The sequence below is a fragment of the Homarus americanus genome, unplaced genomic scaffold (assembly GCF_018991925.1).
Source record: "Homarus americanus isolate GMGI-L3 unplaced genomic scaffold, GMGI_Hamer_2.0 scaffold51859, whole genome shotgun sequence".
Lineage (NCBI taxonomy): Eukaryota > Metazoa > Arthropoda > Malacostraca > Decapoda > Nephropidae > Homarus > Homarus americanus.
In genome coordinates this window covers 18,960,265-18,976,264 of record NW_024711292.1, presented here as the reverse complement: position 1 = coordinate 18,976,264, position 16,000 = coordinate 18,960,265, and the positions used below count along the sequence as shown (strand labels likewise).

Here is a 16,000-nt window from a genome sequence, read left to right as displayed (position 1 = left end):
GCCTCCGCCGAGGTCCCACAGCCGTGATAGTCACCACACAAATGGACGAGACGGTACGCCTGCTCACTCAGGTGGGCTTTCCTGCTCCCCAGGGGGAGGTGATGCTGAAGTTCACCATCATCACCCCAGAAACTCGTCGTACCAAGGTAATGGTTCGCCACGTACCCTGGGAGATCCCTATCGACGATCTTCGCCCTCTTCTCCCACAACTACTGGACATGGAACGCCGCATCAACCCGGTCTCCAAACGTCCATCCAACGAACTCATCGGCTGGTGGGTGGGCCCCCTCCCTCCGAAGGTGAATGTAGGACCAATTCACAACTGTCCTCTCGACCGATTTATCGGAACCCCGAAAATCTGTGGTCGTTGCCAATCGTGGAAACACCGCACCTGGGAGTGCACGAGGATGGTCGCCTGCGGTTTCTGTGCAGGTCCTCACGACACAGTGGAATGCAAATCGAAAATTCAGAACAAAATCCCAGTTATTCCACGGTGCGTCAATTGCCATGGCAGTCACCACGCCTGGAATGCCAATTGCCCACAGCGTCCTGGCACTCGCCCGGGGAAAACTTACCTTGTACCACCGCCCTCGTCTCTGACGAAGCCCCTGTCAACCAAACCTCAATCCTATCCACCACCGCCTCTTCCATCCACCAAGGATTTCCCATTGATCTCCTCTCCTCTACCACCCCCTCCATCACCCCTACCACCCATCCTTTCTCCCCTCCCTCCCTCTCCCTACCGTTCTTGGAACAAGGTCGTTGCCGGCCCTGCCACACAGTCACCACCATCTCCTGCCCACCCGGACCCCCGCTGTCTCTCACCAGCACCACCACCTCTTACTCAACTGAACCCTCACCGTCCCTCTCCGTCGCTACCACCACCACATGCCCAGTCGGGCCCTCGGCAATCCTCGCCGCCACCTCCAGCTCATGCACAGGTACACCAAGTTGGTTCTATGGAAACAATCACTCTCCGTCTGGATCGCCACTCCAAGCAAATCAACCTTCTCTCAGCCCAACTCGACTTGTTTGTGAAAACAATTGCGACATTGCAGAAGCAACAACAACTCATTCTGGACACCCTGACCCAACAGGGGCGCACTTTGCAAGCCCTGATGACCCGCCTCCTTCCATCTCCCGAGATGGAGGATCCATCCCTCGCTCTCCCACTCCTCCCTCTCCATTTCTCTCAACAGAATTTGGTACCTCCTCTGGAGCCCTGTCTAGCCCCTCCGACTCATCTCACACCGGAGGCCGTTCCCTCCTCTTCTTACAATGGAACATCCAGGGACTTAGACCTCGCCGGACAGACCTCGCCCAGTTTGTGCTCTCCCATCAAGTAGATGTTGCTCTACTTCAGGAAACCATCACAGACGATGTTACTCCACTCCGCCTCTCTGGCTATTCTGTTTACACCCTGCCTCGGTACCGTGGGCAGGCTCGTGGCCTCCTCACCCTTGTGCGTAACACCATTCCATCTGTTCGTCTCCCTTCACCTGACTCACATGGACCCCCGTCTGAATTACTTTCTGTCTCCCTTACTCTTGGTGACCGGACCCTTCGTGTAGTCAATGTTCATTTCAAGAGTGATTCTCTGGACCCCCAGGTTCTTCACGACCTCCATGATGGGGTTCCCACTATTGTTCTTGGCGACTTTAATGCCCGCCATCCCACTCTTACTCCGGATCATCCCACTCCATGTACCCTTAATGGATCACATCTCTCACAGTTTCTTAATGGGGATGATGATGTTCGCTTTCTTTGTCCTGACGATCCTACTCGCCTCCCCCATAGTTTCCTTGATGTTGGCTTACTATTGAACGGTCATACTTCCTTTCATCCTACCGTCTGCACCGAGCCTGCTCTGTATAGTGACCATCTTGCCGTTACTACCCATCTCAGGCTCTCCTTCTCTGCCCCGACATCAACTCCTTATCGATCCCCTCGCCTTCGTCTCACACAAGATGCTGTTCCTCCCTTTACCCAATACCTTTCTACCTGGGCGGATTCCTATGTTGTCCCTCAGTCCCTTGACTCTTACAGCGCTGATTTTGTTGATGCCGTGTATGACTCTGTCAATCGCGCTACCCCTCCACGCCCTCCCCGTCACCCCAGAAGTGCCACCAACTACTGGTATCGTATCCCTGCCATGAGACATCTCCGGCAGGTAACCCGTGATCTCCACTCTGCCATACGGAGGTCTCGGTCTCCAGAGGACTGGGAAGACTTAAAAAATTGGTGCTCCTTTGCAACTCAGGAGCGCCGTCGGATACGTGAGGCGGACTGGCTATCCTTCACGGGATCTCTATCGTTCCAGTCGTCACCCTCTTATGTATGGAATCGGATTAATGCTATACGGGGTACTCGACGGAGGCCTCCTCCCCACCCTGACCCCGCCTCCCTTGCCTGCTCTTTAATGGAGGACTGGGCACGAGCTTCCTCCCCTGAGGCACTTCCAGATCCAATGCAGGAGGCAGTGCAGGCCCGCATCGATGCGTCTGAGCCTGTTGTTCGTGCTGCTCTTACCTCCCCTGCCCCCACTGATCATCCCATCACACAGTTCGAGCTTGACAGTGCTCGTCGCTCTAGAAAAGACACCTCTCCTGGGGATGATCAGATAACCTACTCCGTCCTCAACGCCTGTACTAATATTCCTAACGGCCCCTTGCTTGCTCTCTACAATATGTCTTATGAACATGGGGTTCTCCCGTCCAACTGGAAAAATGCCACTATTATCCCCATCCCTAAGCCGGGAGATCCTGGGAAATATCGACCCATTAGTCTTACCTCCTGTGTTTGCAAGATGATGGAGAGGGTACTCCATCGTCGCCTTCTTCACACCATAGGCGGCTTCCACAACTCCCTCAATGGTTTCATTCAACATCGCAGCACAGCACACTCCATTGCTTCCTTTTATTGCAATCAGACTGCCCGCGTCTCCGTCTTCCTTGATATCAAGGGAGCCTTTGATACGGCTCAGCCTGCCCTCATTTTAGCTGAACTTGCACGGTTAGGGGTTAAAGGGAGACTTCTACAATGGATCGCCTCTTACCTCACTGGACGTCAGGCCCGGGTTCGCGTTGAAGGCTCTATGTCTCCTGTTCAAGAAATGAACCTCGGCACCCCTCAAGGTGGAGTCCTGAGTCCCACCTTGTTTAACACTCTCATGCACTCCATTGCATCACTCCCGTGGCCGACAGAAGTTGTCCACTCAGGATATGCCGACGATGTCCTCCTCCAAGCCCCTGACTACCTCAGCATGCAGGAAGCCCTTGATCTGGTCTCCAGAGAGTGTGATTCACTTGGTTTCCTTCTTTCAACTGCGAAAACAAAAGCCATGTGGCACGGTCGTGTTGTACCTCCACCCCTTTTCTTATCAGGAACGCCCTTGGACTGGGTTAATGAGACAAAATACCTGGGTGTGTATGTAACTCGCACACGTTGTCAGATCCCTGAAGTCCGCTATCTTCGAGACATATGTTTTCGGCGTCTCGCTCCCCTCTCTACCATGTGCAGGGGTTCCCTTGGTGCCAGCATCCCTGTACTTCTCACCATGTACAAGTCTTTTGTCGTTCCTGTGTCGACTACGCCGCCCCTGCCCTCGTCAACATTAGTCGGACTGCTGTCAACCGTCTCGAAGTTATCCAGAGGAAAGCTGCTCGTATCATCCTTGGGGCTCCTCAGTGGACACGCTCTACTTCTCTATATAACGAACTTGGTCTTTCCCCCTTACAGGATCGTGTCCAGGAGTTTTACCTAAAAACTGCCGTTTCCATTCTACGGGATCCTAGGGGCAACTATGTCCAAACCAACTTGACTACTGCTGTTCGAGACCGACCTCCATCTAGAAGACAGTGGCGAGGGTCACTCATCCGAGCCCTTCAGGAACACGACCTCCTGCCTGATATTGTTGTCACCCCTGCTGTTGGTTCGTCTCCTTCTCCCTGGCTGGATTTTCAACCTGAAGTGATTGCCCTCGGTGGACCGCTCCCGAAATCCCAGGTGAACCCTGTTATTCTCTGCAAATACCACCTCTCCAGGATCGCTCACTGGTCCCCAGGTAGGGTCGTCCTCTACACTGATGGTTCTGTTGACCCCGCTACAGGTAGGGCCGGGGCTGGTGTCTACATCTCCCGTCCTCATGCCCCTGAGCCTATCAAACTGTCTCTCAGAGTTTCTGACGGGGCATCCTCCACTCAGGCTGAACTAATAGCCCTCCTTGCTGCCCTTCTCGCTGAGGAAGAAGCAGATGGTTTCTGCCCCTTGCTTGTCTGCTGCGATTCCAGGTCTGCTCTCGACGGGATCGCATTTGGATCTGGGGAAAATAAGGACCTCATCCTCCGAATACGAGGGTTAACATCCACACTTCAGGATGAAGGCCGTCCTGTGACATTCCTATGGATACCTAGTCATGTCGGTATCTTGGGGAATGAGGCAGCAGATGACCTTGCCAAGACTGGCTGCAACAAGGCCACACCTGACTACGTTGTTCCTCGAACACTCTTACAGATTAGGACCCAAATCCGCCGCAAACAGAGAGAAGCTCGGGAAGCAGCCATCCCCCTGGACTCCCCGCCCACATGGTACGATGTCCTCCGTAAACTTCCTGACTTCTCGTACGTCTACGGGAAAGGGTCGCGGAAGGGGGACGTGATTGCTGCCCGTATCATCATTGGGTATGACTTTGCTTGGGAGATTGGTATCCCCACATCCCCTGAGCAACGCTCTTGTGCGTTATGCAGAAGACCCGACAGCCGCACCCTTATTCACTACCTCCTAAGATGTCCCCACACACAACGCTTCCGTGACGCCTGCTGGACCACCACTCCACGACCCCCTGACGGAGACACGATGATCCTCCCAATACTGGCCAGATATTTTGTAAATAATATTAATTATGTGTTAAAGGAACATCCTTCCTTCCTTAGGCTTTAGTAAGCCCCTTTATAATATTTATACTGTATATACTTTTCACACTTGCCAGATGCTTCTGGTGTCATTGTACAGGGGTACCTAGTGACAGCACTAGGATCCCTCTTCCTCTATCAAGGAATAAACAATTGAAATTGAAAAAAAAATTGAAGAGTTGAAAGATGTCATTTACTACTGGGAGAAGTCGAGGAAACTGGCTTCAAGGCACCCAGATGTGGAAAATCTGAACTCAAACTTTGTGTCATGTTGAGGACACAATGGTTTCCTCCTTTAAACATAAGTTAATGATGAGGTGGAGAGATGCCCCACAGAACACAATTGACACTTTCTTTAGTAAAAGGCAGAGGGAAGAAGATGCTAGCCCTCAGCCTTCCACTTCAAGGAGGAGAGACGATGTTCATGGTGGAGAATCTGTCACTCCAGAGGTTCCCGACATTTTCTTGGAAGGTGACTCACCTTCCAGGAAGCAGTAAAATGCTTCTCCTCCACCTCCACTTCCTTCTCTTCTTCCTCCTCCACCTCCCACTTCAAATTCACATCATCATCATCATCATCCAGGAGCCTTCTACATACACACCTCAAAGTAAGTGTACATTTCTGCCTTTTTTGTTGAATTTAGGCAATTTTCTGTGAGCTGGAACCAATTACCCAAAAACCCATTGAAACAATGGTTTCTGTTAACGAGCAGCCTGCTGGAACGGATTGTGCTCGTTAACCGAGGGACCACTGTATTTACTTATTACCCAATCAGTCAGCGTTACTTTAGATATTACATGATACTTGTTAGCCAATCACTGGAAGACCTGTGAGCATGTGCAAGTTCTGGAATTTGAAATAGACAGGTGTAAGATGGCATCTGTCTGAAGGTTGCTCCTTGACAGATTGGCATGTAATTCAGTGAGTTTTTGAGAACAAATGCACAGCTTTTGACATTTTAAGAACTCATGGTGCTTTCCCTTCTTCAGTCAAGTGTCCAAGTTGTGATTCAGACTGTCAGTATCGCAAAAATTGGCATACTTGGTATTGCAGTAAGAGACAGACACTGCCCAAGTTAGTTTTTTTACACACCAGGGTCACTACCTTGGGTAGGAGGTTAGATCAGATCCTTCTGGTGTGTCTGGTTAGGAGGTTTTGTTTCATTAGTTTTTTGTGTATTTTTACCTCAAGATTTCCCTCTAATTCAAAACCCCGCCTACTTCTTGCAACCAACATTGTTGGTAATTGTGGGGGGGGTTGGGGGGGGAATCATATCTCTAACTATCACATTTCCACCAGAAATGAAGGTAAAATTTGTATGAAGCACTGTGAAATACACTATAAAAACTTGTTTTCCTAAGAGTAAGTCCTCGCTTAACATCATCCCGCTTAACATTTCGGTACTACGTCGCTAAACTTTTAAGAAACCAAAAATTTGTTTAATGTCCCGGTGATCGGATACCACATTTTTTTGCGTCGTCAGGGACTACTTTCTATGGCGCATCACCCACTTGTGTCTGGCCGTGTTAGGGCACTCGCGGCTCGGCGCGCTGCCCTCACTCGCGGAACGTCACAGCGTCCCCAAGTGACGCTGAGCCAGTCTTTGTTAAGACTTCACATCATTCGTGATGTTTTAGTGCTTTTGTTTTAAAACTGTACTCTAACCATTCAAAATTGCTTCCAAACGCCCATCAAGTGCTACTGATGCTAATGTAGTGAAGAGGCTATGTAAGACCATTACCCTGGCTACGAAAAAGGATGTATTAGCCCGTTCTGAAAAAGAGGAACGTGCTATGCACATAGCTGCTGTGCTTAGTCTAACCCCCACAGCGGTGCATACTATCCGGACCAACACTGACAAGATTAAGGTTAGTGCTGGAAGTGGTTCTTCTCCGAGTGCAACTAAGACAACTCGTACTAGAAGCACTGTGATACAAAAAGTGGAAAAGATGCTGGCAATGTGGATGGAGGACCAGAATCAATGCAATGCCCCTGTGAGCCTTATGGTTATCCAGCATAAGGCCAGATCCTTGTTTGACGACTTAAAGGCAGAAGAGGGTGAATGATCGAAGGAAGAGAACGTTACGGCCAGCCGAGGATGGTTTCAACGATTTAAGCGTCATTATAGCTTCCACAACATAAAGATGACTGGTGAAGTTGCCAGTTCAAATACGGTTGCTGCCGAGACATTCCCGCAAGAATTCAAACGGATTATCCAGGAAGGAGGATACTTACCAAAGCAAGTCTTCAATGTGGATGAGACTGGTCTCTTTTGGAAGAAGATGCCTGAGAGGACCTATAGCTCCAAGGAGGAGAAAAGAGCACCAAGTTTTAAAGCGCGAAAGCTGCCGGTGACTTCAAGCTGAAGCCTCTGCTGATTTCTCACGCTGCTAACCTACGGCATGGATAACCGGCGTCATATTTAGCCAGTTGTTAAACGTGTATGCCATCTTTGCAATAAAGGAATACTGTGCCAAGGAGAACCTTGTCTTCAAAATTCTTTTGATCGTTGACAATGCTCCAGCTCGTCCTCCCAATCTCGACTACTTGCATGACAGCGTAAAAGTTGTATTCCTGCCTTCCAACACGACAGCACTGATGCTGCCTATGGACCAAGGTATCATCGCCACATTCAAGGCGTATTATTTATGACGTACCATGGCCCAGCTGCTCAAGGCTACAGATGGTGATAATAAACCTACGATCCGAGAATATTGGCGTGGCTTCAACATTCTAAATGAAATTAACAACATTGGCAAGGCATGGGAAGAGGTTTCAGAAAGTTGCCTGAATGGTGTGTGGCGTAAACTGTGGGCCGAGTGCGTCAACAGTTTTACAGGATTCATGGACTTAGTCCCAGCAGTGAATAGGGATATCTTCAGCTTGGTTGGACAGGCAGGCTTTGATGAGTTGGAATCAGAGGTTATTGAGGACATCCTGGCATCCCATACAGAAGAGCTAACTATTGAAGATCTAACTGTTAAAAGAATACAGTCCCGTCGAAGACGAAGATTACGATGAAGAACCTCAATGAATGCTAATTACCAAGAGGATGGCAGAAGCATTCGACATGATCCAGCAAGGTATGCAAATCCTTGCAGATGACGACCCAAACAGAAAACGTAGCTCAAAGATTCGACGCAGCATTGATTACAGTCTTGGTTGTTGCTTTTATTTTTTTTATTTTTATGGGAATTAGCCCACCCCGGCACAGGTCGAACGACCCACAACAGGTCCTAGGGGGCGAAAAAATAAAAATTAAAGATATAAAAAATAAAAAAAAAGGTTATATTGAACTACACCACGAAGATGCCGGTAAACCAGCTTTTTAAAGTGAGACAGATTGTATGTGTACAGTATGGAAAAACAGAAGAAGGCAGAGCATTCCACAGTTTGGCTGTGTGAGGAAAGGAGGAGGTACTATAATGGGTTATTCTAGTGTGACCGACAACCACAAAGTGGGCACCACGGGCAAGACGTGTGTTACGAGCCCACTGCCTTGCCTGCGGTACACAGGATGCCAAATCCACCGAACATTGCCCGTTAAAGTAACTGTAAAAGAGAGAGAGTGAATCAACATTGCGTCGAAGAGAAAGGGAAGAAAGATTATAAACTAAAGGAGAGTCAATAAGACGAAATGCGTTTGATTCCACCCTATCTAACAGTTGGACAGAAGAGGAGCCACCCCTGATATGAGAGCAGTACTCCAAGTTAGGACGAAGCAACTGCTCAGAAGTGAAGCAGCAACGTCATCTGTACAGTACCCAACTTTCAGGAAGCAACTTTAGCAATGTTGAGGATGTGAGTGTATTAGCCTCTGTCACATTAATATTATATAAATATGGGCTAAGGACATATATTCATTATATACATTCTATCACCCAGACTATTGAGCATACAGCTACATAAGCATTTCTTCTGTCACACCTCCGAGGGTCGACAGCCCATAAATCTAGACTCAACCTTCAGTGTGTTGGTAGGCTGTTTAGATGATGTCTGTGTTGAAGGGTGGGTTATTCTCCAATCACCAGTCACCAGACTCCATAGAGTACAGCCCAGTTCCCCCAGTACACAGCCCAACATGATACCCTAAAGTCGTGTCGTGAGACCAGCTCTCCAGGCTGTACCTCTCTAATTATATCAGCTAATTACAAGCTAATAGCTAATGCTCATTAGTCTGTCAATACCAAATAATTGTACACACGTGACTACCCAATATAACTAGAAAATCACCACGCGTGTTTACATTAAACCAAGGAACAACGAGTGAAGAGAACAGTACCTGTGTGTCTTGTTTAACTTACGAGCTAAGATAATTACAAGTACAACTCGGGACAGCTGTGACGATTTCAACTATCAACCAATCTACGACTGTATCAAAGGTGACATGCCATGAGATTACCTGATACCTCACTCGGCTACATCAAAGGTACAAGCGACTAACCTACACTCAATCAGGCAAGTGTTAACAAGTGAGATAGATCGACATCATACCACAGCTAAAACATGTGGCTTCCATGACATATAAAGGAAATGGCGAGGCCTAGCATATCTATTTTAGAATTTGGCAGAATGATAGTGCCCTGAAGTGTAATTGGTAGGAGATGATCTAATATAGAAAGTTTAATAGGTAAATACAGTCGACCCTCGTTAATTCGGACTATTAGGGGGGGAGGGTATCCGTTTTAGCAGATTGTCCGAATTAACCGATTTAGGGGTTAATATCGCATTATATTTCAAAATCATTGTTTTCGTCACGATTTTATCCCACTTTCCACTGTAATACGTAATTAATTTCAGCAAAAATATTACATTCCGTGAATGTATTATATCAAGCACAGTTGGAATAGAATATCATTGTAATATAACAGTATTTTAACCGAAAACTAGTAAAAAACGAATAACATCTCAAGAACATCGAAAGCTTAGGTAAAGTCTTTTGTTTTCGTCATGTATTTTATCCTATTTTACATTGAAATACATCACGTTTCAGCAGAACTACTATTTATTTCCGAGAATATATTCATTGAGGCGCAGTTTAGGTAAAATATACGTGTGATGTTACAGTTTTTTAACTGAAAACGATTCGAAAAACATGTACCCTCTAGCCCTGTTCAAGGAGAGGACTGGGAGAAGCTGTTTGGTGCTGCAGACGATGACAAGGAAAATGATTTGGATGGATTTTAATGAAAATATTCAGAAATATGGTATCGTAGTATTTATTCAAGTCACTTAGGATAGAATATTATTGTAATACAACGGTTTTTTTTAACTGAAAACCAATCGAAAAGCGATTACGGTAACATCTTTTGAACGAACGAAAGCCATTGTTTTCGTCACGATTTTATCGCACTTTCCACTGTAATACGTATGTAATTTCAGCAAAAATATTACATTTCCGTGAATGTATTATATCAAGCACAGTATGAATAGAATATCATTATAATATAACAGTATTTTAACCGAAAACTAGTAAAAAAGCGAATAACATCTCAAGAACATCGAAAGCTTAGGTAAAGACTTTTGCTTTCGTCATGTATTTTATCCTATTTTACATTGAAATACATCACGTTTCAGCAAAACTACTATTTATTTCCAAGAATATATTCATTCAGGCGCAGTTTAGGTAAAATATACGTGTGATGTAACAGTTTTTTAACTGAAAAAGATTCGAAAAACACGTGTACCGTCTAGCTGATTGATACTCAACAGCATGTGGTGCGTCAGGCGTTGTTGTAAACAATAGGAGGTTGAAGTAGATTACCGGGTATTATATTACATGTGAAATATCGAAAAGGTTTTTATTACCGGTATTTTTTGTAGATCAATGAGTACTGTGATACCGTATATATGATATGATAAGTTAGCCTATGCTAAGAACTTCAACATAGACTACTGAAAACACGTTGTAAGGTAATTTAGCCTATTGTAAGTTGGTGAGCTTCATTTGCTGAAGGAACTGCACAACTTTTCATTACTAATTGGTACATATTTTACGTTTCCATTGTTTACTGGCAGTAAATGGTAAATATTTTTCATGTCTGAAGCTAAAAGTTGCATCCCCCCCCACACTAGTGGTGATGTTACATTTAACCAAAAAGATGCTGGTGTTTTATCCCAGCAGTGGGTGGACCAGCATTTTAGCTTAAGGTCCGCGTAGGTAATATTCTAAAAAAAGTTCGTTCAGATTTTGTCCGAATTATCCGAAATCCGGATTTAAGGGGTCCAAATTAACGAGGGTCGACTGTACATAGTGCATTTTAATAATGTAAAAAAAAATTTTCAACTGTATCTTTGGGTAGATTTACATAAATTTCTGGGTGTCTCTTTTTCTTCTCAGCACCACGAGAACTCTCGAGAACTCTCACTTCTACGCTTGCCAGCCATTTTAAAGGGAATTACAAACGAAAATTTTGTCAATACACAGCGCAATCACTAACATTGTGACTCGAAAATACGTAATTTTTTTTTTTTTGTACAACTGGGGCGGGTGTATGTCCGGGTGGTCATAGGTCGAGTATGTCGTAAGTCGAGGAGTAGCTGTACTTTAAAGTTTCTAAATGGACGTCACCTTAATGTACAAGTTATCTTCCTTCCTCCTAACACCACATCGCTTTTGCAGCCACTTGGCCACGAATTCATCTGTCACGTTAAACTGTTCTACTATCAGTCACTCGATAAAGACTTTTGTCAGCAGACAGACTCATTAGTTGAGTTACAACAAATTGAGGCAGAACTCTGACAATGACCAGGCTCTACCAGCACCAGCTAACCAGGAGGAGGAGGAGATGGTAGTTGACCCAACTCCAAGCACCTCACCACCCCACAACCATGAAGTGTTATCAGTTTGTGAATTTGGGAAGAAGTATAATATTAAAAATGCATTGGACAGAACTGTTGAGGCAAGGCGTAAGATTAATATTACAACAGTGCTACATGCATGGAAACCTTTGTTTGCTAACCCTGAGGTAAATGGCGGAGCGTTGCTAGGAAGACAGTTTCCCTGCTGGTCTGCATTGCTATGGCAAAACTGGGAGTATATGCAAATGGCATGTGTGTTGAACTTTCATTTGGCTTTACCGGTTTGACAATACAGTATTGTTTGTCAAGTAACATTAATTGGTGTTCTTTTTATTTATTCCTCGCATTTACTGGTACAGTACTGTATACTGTATGTTATTTTAAGAAAACTGTGGCTACAGCAGGAAAATGTTCATAATTTTTTTTGTCGTAAAATGCTATTTCTGAACTCTTACAAGCATTATTATCTATAAATGTCATACCTGCAACATTTATTTTTAAATCTACAAATATCTGATATAAATAAAGATTTACATTACAGCACAGGTATATCTCCCCCAGTCATGTGCTCCTACACTCATTGCGTCTTTTCTTTTTCTTTTTCCAAAGCCAAGTGCATAAAGTTGAATGTACGTAAGACACGACATGACTGTAAAGTATTACAGAAAATATTAATACTTCCACAATAGATATATTTCAAGAGATGATTTAAAGGAAGGGAGCGTAGTCTTTGCTCGGATGGGTGGGGGTTAGTTGTTTAACACCTTTACACCGTGGTATTTTATGGAGGTCTGGGACTTAGAGGAGTGCATGGGAGGTGGTCTGGATGTTTTCAGTTGTATCTATGATTATTCCGGAACTGGAAATAATTCTTGACAATCGAGTGATTGACTGTGGTAATTACAGACCTGGTGACGCAAAGGCTTAGGTTATATGTCGGCGAATTGAAATTAAGGCTTAGAAGACTAAAATAAGATAATGCAAGGTAAAAACACAATAAATAACACTGAACTTTCAGAAAAATAATTTAAATGTTAATAAATAAAACTCAAACCTTGGGTAGAAGGCCGGCTTCCTCCAAAGAGAGGGGGTAAGACACCCCTCCCCCCGGCACCGGCAGAGGTGCTTACATCAGGTGTCTAACAGTCAATGGTACCAGGCAGTCATCACAATGGCCAATTAAGAGGCAGGTCAAAGCAGTCTCTTTGCTGTGTGAGTCCCTGATATCCCCAGGCACCCAATGCAGGGTGGTTGTTGCAGACCTTGATTGCTCCAACAGCATCCCACCTGCATTTCCAACTCGAACAGATGGCAGCTTTTATTACTGGCTTCTTATCAGAGGCAGGTAGAGGGGAATGATGTGCCACAGGGCATGAAGCCGCTGCTTTCGCCACAGCATCAGCACGTTTATACCCCTTCTCTCCCCATATGGGCCAGAACCCAGCAAAAACTGACTTTCCAGCCCCGACATTGGATGATGAGAAACAGCCACTGTGAAATATCTATAACTAAAGGATGGGCGAAGAAACACTAGCTAAGGTCTGGAGAGCACTATGAGAATCACTAAAAATTTAAAAATGTTATGAGGCTGGGTAATAACAATCTTGAGGTCAAGTAAAATACCCGAAAGCTCTGCAGTTAAGATAGAGGGTGCTATAGTGGGGAGACTACCGTCCCGACAAAGGTTGGGAAATACCACCCCAAAACCTGCATCCTACTTATGAGCCATCGTTGTATACAGGAATAGTCCCCCTGTGAGAGGAGGCATGCTTGAAAAACAGAATGAACAACACAGGGTGGAAGAAAGTCCTTCCTTTCGTTAAAATACAGTCATGCGCCGGTTAACGTCCAACTGAACAACGTCCGATCACATATACGTCCATGGCCCCAAAAACTTCCATGACACCTGCTGGACCACCACTCCACAACCCCCTAACGGAGACACGATGATCCTTCCCATACTGGCCAGATATTATGTGTTAAAGGAATATCCTTCCTTCCTTAGGCTTTAGTAAGCATTTGCCTCCAGGTGTAATGTACATACATCTATTGAGGATAAAATCTTTCCCCTACAAATTGACAATAACACATTTGCTGTAATCAGATATATCTAGTTGCCTCAACAATTGCAGCCCCAGTTGCAATTGGGGTTGCAATTTCAAATTCTGTGTCATTACTAAGGAATAACGAAGTCTCTGGTGCATTGCAGTCTAAGATTAAGAGAAAACGGACTCAGGCGTCCTGAAGTGAGAGAAAACGGACTCTTATGATGGGGGACACAGGCACTCACTGACAGACTTGACACTCACATACTTGACAAGTTTTACCAACCATTAGTTGTGTACGTTATCTAGTGAATTTAGTCAATATTGTACAGTACAAGTACACTGCAATACAGTGGTCCCTTGGTTAACAATGGAACAAACCTGTACTGTACATGTACTAAATAATTACAGTACTTAAATTGTTATCTCTATTGCAGATATAGATTGTTTATACAGGTATTCAAATAAATCACTATCTTACAAGAATCCCAGCAATGTAAGTTATATTCACCCAGGTCGTTTGGGTGGCAATTTATGAGAAGAGCTTAGTCACTCTTAAGTAATGAAAAATAAACACGCAGGCCTTCAGCGCCAACTCTCAAATCTTATCTCAAATAAATAACAAACACCGTCACCTCACCCTCCCCCCCACGCTCTCTGGCTACCTCCCTCCTTGTGTTCCCAGACAAAAGATTGGTGATAACTTTATTCTTTAAGGTGTTTATTTTATATAATATCTCAGACTAAAGTTAGAAGATTATAATTTGCATTGCTGAAATCCTTGCAAGACAGCCAATAATTTGAAGATAAACATCATATATTTTGCTCAAGATATAAAAATGTAGTACATTAGTGTACAATACTGTAGTACATTTTGTCATCAATTTTTTCAACTGTATTTTTGGGTAGATTTACATAAATTTCTAAATTTATTTTCATCCATTTACATGCACACACTGTACTAAAAGAAACGCAAAAGAAATGAATGACCTTAGTGCAAAGCTGGAGTGTACATGTACTAATTTGATTATGGTACTAAAATTGTTATGTCTAGTGCAGATTATAGCATGTTTATATTCAAATTAATCAGTATCGTACAAGAATCCCAGCAATGTAAATTATATTCACCCAGGTCATTTCACTGGCTTTTTATAAGAGAGAAGTTTAGTCACTTAAGAACTGATAAATATACACGTGTTAGACCTGGGCCTGTGCCAATTGTCAAACCGCTCCCCTCCCCCCACGCCCCCTCGCTCGCATGCTCCCTCCCTCTCCCCCATCTGCCCAGCGTTGCTGGAATCCTTGTAAAACAGTGAATAATTTTAATATAAACGTCATGTATTTTGCACAAGAGATAAAAATTATTCACCTGTATCACATTACAGTAGTGATTTAAGAGTAAGAGTGTATATATACGTATATAGTATTCCACATACACGTAAGTATAAATACAAAGTTTATGTGATGACCGGACAGCGTCCATTTTGGTTAACGTCACGTTTCCAAGAACGTATCTAGGACGTTAACCATTGCATGACTGTACAGGCATTGACAAACTTGAAATTCAGGGAAAATCCACGGAGCGGCACTAGGGAATCGTATGGGACATATCTGAACAGAAGGAAGACAAAGAATACTCGCAACTTCCCTTACCCTGAAGCCAAAAGGTCATGGGAGGCTTGGATACTCAATGTATTGTGAGAATATGACTTGTCAACTACACAAGTGTTGGTTACAGACTGTGGAAGATGGTGGAGGCCAAGCCAACATTGGGCCTGGATAATACTGATGTCGAAGATCAAAGGGTGGCTTATCACCATCAACTAGTAGACTTGGGATTGGTGAAGACCTGAAGGCACCAGTAGCCAGGTGCACCTCAGCATGATGAATAAAGTTCTGTGTATTGAGTCTAGCCTCAGTGGAGTACACCTCACACCCATAATCCTGTTTGGGTCTAGCTAGCAGATTTCCTCGGTCAGCACCCTATGATGTGTGCCCCAAGTCTCTCAATAACCTGAGAACACGCTAGCAAGACTATTTGAGGTAATGAATATGTGGCTGCCAAGTAAGATAATGCCCAGGAAATGGGTCTCTGTGACACACCGCACACGGTGATTGGGATCTGGGTGAACCCAACAAAGGAGGCTGAAATGCCTGGCAACGGTCTTCAAGGGAAAAAATCAGACACCATGCTCTGTGGTTCAACGTGAAACCTAGCAATACGTAACTGAACGAAGTATTGA

At 44.8% G+C, this 16,000-nt stretch overlaps 1 protein-coding gene across 2 annotated transcripts in view; it reads left to right on the top strand.

The window, feature by feature from the left end:
• LOC121855054 (NIF3-like protein 1) overlaps window positions 1–16,000 on the top strand; it is a 228,135-nt gene that overhangs the window by 8,941 nt on the left and 203,194 nt on the right. Inside the window, exon 2 of one of the 2 annotated variants that reach the window (XM_042349914.1) lies at window positions 7,173–7,176. The exons of the other annotated variant lie outside the window; for it this stretch is intronic. The gene's annotated coding sequence lies outside the window, so the exon portion shown is untranslated. The remainder of the gene's footprint in view (window positions 1–7,172; window positions 7,177–16,000) is intronic. 2 annotated transcript variants of the gene reach the window in all.